The sequence below is a fragment of the Botryllus schlosseri genome, chromosome 10 (assembly GCF_051294905.1).
Source record: "Botryllus schlosseri isolate E-star chromosome 10, Bs_hap1, whole genome shotgun sequence".
Lineage (NCBI taxonomy): Eukaryota > Metazoa > Chordata > Ascidiacea > Stolidobranchia > Styelidae > Botryllus > Botryllus schlosseri.
In genome coordinates, this window is record NC_137245.1 from 10,576,073 (window position 1) to 10,582,598 (window position 6,526).

Here is a 6,526-nt window from a genome sequence, read left to right on the forward strand (position 1 = left end):
TGGGTTTCCACCGTAGTATTTTGCTTTGTGTCTTAGAGCAGTCCATACATGGGTTTCTCAAATAGCTGGTTGACATTCCTTCAACCAAATTAATAATTATTATGTAACCGAGTAATAATATGACCATGAATAATACGTTACTTAGAAAGTTTATGTGCTAACTATACAATTTATTTCCTGTGTCGGGCAAAAAAATATTCGAGATACTTTGCTTGTTCAAGATAACTGCAACAATACAGCTGGTTCATCCTTCAATTGTCAATCATCTGAGAGGATGAGATCTAGTTGGTATTAATTAGTATTATAACTGCAACAATACAACTGGTACATGGTTCATCCTTCAATTGTCAATCATCAGAGAGGATGAACTCTAGTTGGTATTGTTATAATATTTTATCATTTAAAAACACCAACCAAGATAGTGATGAGATTAAAGGATAGGAAGGTTTAAGGTATTGAAATACATGAAGTCTTTCAATCAGACAGCTATTTGGCCAAGGTCATAATACATCTAGAAAGGGTTTGTGTGGAATCCAGTCCATCTGGTGTAGTTATGAGTCATAAATGGGGAATATAAACCAATACAGTTGGTGATAAGGATAGAATAAAAATTTCAGCACTTCCAGGGAACGGAAAGGACGCAGTTTATTTTTGTCCTAGATGTTTTTGCGGCATATACACCGACTCATGATACACATACACACGATCTGCGCATATGCATACCATGAGTGCATGATGTGCATATGCCGCTGGACTAGGAAGTACAGATATAGCCTTGTATGGCTTTCTAAGTCATGCACCACCCCTCCATGCTATCCCAGTAATGCATGAGCGCCAATCAGGGAAGCCATGGATACCAGTGTTACTAATCAGGTCTTTGGTCTGACCCGGCCGGGAATCGAACCCACGACCTACCGATTAAGAAGCCGGACGCTTAACCATTACGCTATCTTGTCGGTCAGGCAGGACAAGACGCCAAAAAACAACATATTTTTCACCGCTAACTGCTATCTGATATCCATATGGATGATTTATATTGATGTGGATACTTTCGCCATCGTTATTGTACTTCAAGAGACAAAATTAGGTCCATGTTTAATCCAGTCCCATAGTAAAGCATATAACAACAAAACAGTTTTGGATCGAGTTATCTTTATCACCCCTAGTGTTCAAAATGAAGTGGTAATGCCCCATTGACAATGCTGATTGGAAATGTCGTCGATTTTGGTCATGTGCTATGAATGCCATCGTTTCCTAGGGGTAGAATTATGAAATTGATTTGAAGCCACTTTGCAGCTTTAATGCATATTACTCTGTAGTTTATTGACAGTTATAAGTTCTAAAGACGGCATTGCCAACTGGTACTGTTGTTATTACTGGCTGTAGTATGGATATTTTGGACATCGTACCGTAGATGGCAGTTCGGACGACGAGAATACAATTGCCATGCCCAGGCATTACTTGGCAAACATATCGGACTCATTTGTAAAATACCCAGAAAATGAATTCGTTGACCGCTACAGATTTTACAAGGGAGCTACGGTAATTCTATTGGACTTATTAAAGACAGCCCATGGTTGGATGTACGGTGCCAAGCTTTGCACCTCATGATGCAATTACTCTGTGCTCTCCGATTTTTCGCTACGGTCATTTTCAACAAACAGATGCTAACTTGATTGGTGGCAGCCGGACAACTACACGCCGCATCATCCACTGCATTTCTCGGGCATTATCAGAGAATAGAGAAAATTTATCCCACGATTGGAGGATTTGTTACAAACAAAGAGTGATTTCTTTGACATAGGTGGAGTTCCAAATGTCATCGGTTGCATTGATGGTACCCATATCCCAATAAAGTCCCCAGGTGACTCTGTACCAGAAAAGCTTATCGTTGCAGGAAAGGAGATTTTTCTTCGAACTGTCAAATGGACTGCAATGCCAAGAGAATACCGGTTGTGACTAATGCTGTTGTGAGATGGCCAGGGAGTACTCATGACTCAAGAACTTTTTCAAATTCCAGATTAAAATACGAGCTCGGCCAGGAAAAATACAATGGGATTTTGCTGGGAGACAGAGGCTCTATGCTCTAAAAATGTACCTGATGACTCCATTAACAAATCCACAGGCTGCACAAGGAAAATAAATACGGCTATATGCACTCAAAGACACGCGTGCTGATTGAGCAATGCTTTGGCGTTCTCAAACAGTGTTTCCAGATGTTGCTAAATCCTATGCGAATGCAAATCGAAAACACCATCCTGGCAATCTTTGCAACAATATGTTTGCACAATTTTGCTACAAAAACCGATGAGCCAGTTCCTGATATTGCAGTTACTCCCGAGGAAGCTTCGGATATAACATCCGAAGTTGGATACACTGACGCAATAGCCTATCTTGAAAATAAGATCAACACATATTTCTACTAATTATGTTTATTTTAAAATTTTAACGAACACAGTAAACCGTGCTGGTGTAAAAATAATAAAGAGAATGAAATGTGCATCACTTCGTGGAATGAAAGATTCAATTACAATTGCACTGTAGATAATAAACAAAGAGCAGGTGTCCCATTATGTGTATTCAAATTGACAAATATGAATTGAAAAAATGTACCGAGATATTTGCACCGTCGACAATACATATAAGGCGAGGAACACTTGGCAGGCAGGCACAATGAAATATTATAAAGAAATGTTGCTTTTCAGAAAATGCGTATTCGGCTATTTACATAACTTGACATAATTGAACAAAGAAATATTGCATTACATATGTCACTAATTCCTCAATTGTCCAACTTCTAATCTATATTTTTTCGTTTTTATCGCATGTTCTTCAATACGCATTTCGAATTCTTGCTTTCTGAAATATCATTCTTCGTCTCTCATGTCTTTTCTTTCTTTGAGCTCCTCAATCTTGGACACCATCAGTTCAATTCTCAGCTCATTGTTTTTCTGAATTGACTCTGCGATGAGGTAGTAACCTATGATTAAACTAAAACTTGTATTAGGAAGCCAATCACAAAGAAATCATTTGGAAATTCTCCTTGCCTCGTTGGCTGATATTTTTTCCTCTAATGGCTGATATTATATATATATTTCCAAGTGTGGTATCCATTCGGTATGAGCGGTGAACCAATAATCGGTCAGTCTCTAGTCATTTATAACTTGTATTCTGCAACCAGCTGATCACAAAGTGCAGAATTGGTAGTTTTCATTGTATTGCATTTGTATACTAGAGCCCGACTGATATTGGAGTTTTGGGCCGATACCGATAAAACCAATATCTAACTCCTTCACCGATAACCACTATAGCCTATATTCAAATTGTGTGGAATACCTTAAAATGCGCATTTGAAAAACTTCAGGGCATCTATTTGAACAGCTTTACAGCCAATGCTATACTTGGACAGGAAATAAACTAGAAAGGCTGTATCAGGACACCTGTAGAGTGTAATATATGTGAAATATATCAATATTCTCAGTCTAGTGGTCAAAGATTATAGTTTGTGGACTTCCTATCACCATGCTGTAACCTCATGAAAACTGCCCATATATATTATTTCCAAAGGCCGATACCAATAATTCTTTCAAAGAGTGATGTCGAGTCTATATCATCGGCAAAGCGATATAATCGGTCAGGCTCCATTGTACACCATCTTGTATCAATTGTTACAGGATTGGAACTATGTGCATTGCACTGGTAATCAGCAATCTTTCGAGCAGTCAAACACCATTTCCAACTCTATCATTCGCAGATACACTTCACCAGAAAACTAAGTACAAAGTGGGAAATTTTGACATAACAATGGTTGGGGCAGTGGAGCAAAAGTTTGCCAAACCCTCCGAAACTGCAAGATTGTATATTTTAAAATATCAACTCGACTTGAAATCCAAATGAGTATAAGCTACATACCAGGTGGCAGATCCCTCGTCTTTGTCAAGCATGTTGACTGCGATTCCATGTAGCTTGTTTCTGAAAAAAATGTGAATGTTTCAGAAGGATTTGAGGCTATACGTATGTTTACACATGTACAATGCACAATTGCACATGCATATTTGCTAGTGATGGTGAAAAATACTGAAACCGATCATTTGACGACGAGCAAAAAATCTCATTATAAAATCGCTGAATGTATGACAAAAACGTTTGATATTGTGAATGCGTTCCCTTCAATTCACCACCGGGTAAGAAATCGATATAATATACATCTACACTTGTACAATTGATATGTTAGCAAAAAGTAGTGATGAAAATAACCAGAAGAGTTGCCTCTGACACGAACCGATCTTCATTATGGGGAACACTTCTCGATGTGGTCAATGTATCGAACAAGTTCTCATTACTCTCTCGCAAAATAACTTACATGATTGATTTTCTGCAGTAACTACTGCCAATATGGTGGAATCACTTTCAAAATGATGTTCAAATGGCTGAACCTGTGCTGGTATGACAGCTTTAACCATTAATTTACTGATATGCGCCAAATTATGGATATAATTATTGTCTACAAACTTACCTTGCAATAAATAGCACCGTCACCGGGTCAGATACCATTGAATGTTCTGAAGGCCTTCTGTCATTTTCAGTTTTGAGACTTTCTCTTGTTTTGAAGCAACCTTCAATTGCTGTTCTGTTTTTTGCCATGTTTGGTGATGTGGCATTTCACGGCTTGGTTGATTGTTTCCAATGCAAGAGAACGGCAGAACTCGTTTATTACATAGTTTGTATGCAATTATCATTAAACATTCTGTAATAACATGATCATCAGTCAATAAGGAGAAGCACAATTGAGTACCGGTAACAAAATATCGCTAACATGCAATATTCACTATCTTTATAATGAGCCTCAGATAAGCAAGTTCAATCTACAATGTCATAACTATTACAAACCTCGCCAAATTTATATGCTTGTGTACCTTAATCTAGACTTTAATCCTGGTGGCGACCAGGATCAAGAAGCAGCAGTCTATACTCAGTCGGTCCTGGCAGAATCTTACTAATCTACCTTTCTGGTCCGCAGAAAATCCAGCAACGTGCAAAATCCCCAGATCTTTTATTTGATCTATATTTTTGGCCTCCACCCTAAGATATTTTTAGAAATCATGAATTATTCGGCACCACGTTCGTCCAAAAAACAGTCAACTCAAATTTTAAAATATATCAGGTCACACTTTAGACTTGATATCATGATATCTGTTTCTATATCAGTCAGTCAGTCAGTCAGTCAGTGGGAAGCCTGTCATGGCATTCTATTACCTAGTGCGCTACACTCTGGTATGTAACTTGACATTGCAACTGTGAGTGAGTATTAAAGATGTGCATTAGTGAGGAGTGTTCTGTGTTTGTTTTTGATGAAGTTCACGTCCGAAAAGGCTGATTCACAACGTTAGGTTGATCCGAACACGCTTGCAACCTTTATAGCTGTTGCGCCTACACCAATGTACTTTTCCGTGTCAACAAGGCACCAAAAGTTTGCTGCAGCCTGGCTGGTTTATAGGTGCAGGTTATTTTGCAGTGCTACAATTTCAATCTCCAGCTGTCTTCAGCATCCAGACATGACAGATTTAATTATACCGTACTGCCGCAACGATTACAGACAGTTTGAAACATAGGGCTGAACTGCGTTAAGTTAAAGTAATAGTAGAAAGCTGTGTCAAAAGATGCAATACAATACGTAATGGATAATGGACATACAGATTGAATTCATCTGGTACTTCACGGCTATCTGCTACCGAATAGTAATGTTGTTTACTACTTTGTAATTTTCGTTGACATCGGGCTACCATAACGGAACCCCTTGCATTTCAAGAAGACGGTGGATGATATGCCGTCATGTCGCCTGTACAGGCAGTGCGCCGTATCCTACGTTTTCGATATTTTCTGATTCTATTACATGTTAGTATATTACTAATTATAATTGAGGGTATTTGATATCATCAATTTAAGTGCCTATATATTTATGTATTGTCATCTGTAAGTTACAGTGATTTAAACATGAATAGTTAAATCAACAATCTATGTATTTAAAAGCTCATTGGTAATAATCTGACGAATATTGGTAAATGCTGCTATTCGATCTATTTGTAGAACAGGCTCGCGGGCTACCTGGGTGACGCGGGCACCGCGTTGTTGACCCCGGCTGTAGCCGCTATCATAATTAAGAACCGATGATGACATCGAATTGTCCGAAAGATGACTTGTACAAAATATCATCTGAATCCAGACTGGGTCCCTGCATAAAGCGCCCGATCTATAATTTGGCAGGTTTGAGAGCGACGACATTTCGCACGCAATAGGTGCCGGCGCGCTATACGACAGCGTCGAGAATATGCTCTCTGATCTTAAATTTGAAGAGCTTCTTGGAGGTACAGAACTTCAATACACAATTGAATAGTATAATTATATTGAAATGAAACCGAATATTTTCGGCTGACACTCGTCAGGGGTAATCGTTAGCAACTAGTAGAGAATTGGGAAGAACGTTGTATATCGATTATGTGTTGATATACAATGTTATTTTCAATTC

General features: G+C 38.5%; 2 long non-coding RNA genes across 3 annotated transcripts; one reads left to right on the plus strand and one right to left on the minus strand.

The window, feature by feature from the left end:
• Nucleotides 1–1,204: 1,204 nt before the first annotated feature.
• LOC145449132 (uncharacterized) lies at nucleotides 1,205–2,500 on the plus strand. Its single transcript, XR_013918148.1, has 2 exons — nucleotides 1,205–1,952; nucleotides 2,021–2,500. It is a non-coding gene; the product is annotated as an uncharacterized LOC145449132 (long non-coding RNA).
• On the minus strand, nucleotides 2,417–5,095 carry LOC145449123 (uncharacterized). 2 transcript variants are annotated; one of them, XR_013918139.1, is made up of 3 exons: nucleotides 4,517–5,095; nucleotides 3,913–3,972; nucleotides 2,417–2,951 (listed from the first exon to the last, which is right to left on the minus strand). It is a non-coding gene; the product is annotated as an uncharacterized LOC145449123 (long non-coding RNA). The 2 variants fall into 2 exon arrangements; XR_013918138.1 differs by having other exon boundaries at nucleotides 2,417–2,960; nucleotides 3,360–3,972.
• Between the last annotated feature and the right edge of the window lie 1,431 nt (nucleotides 5,096–6,526).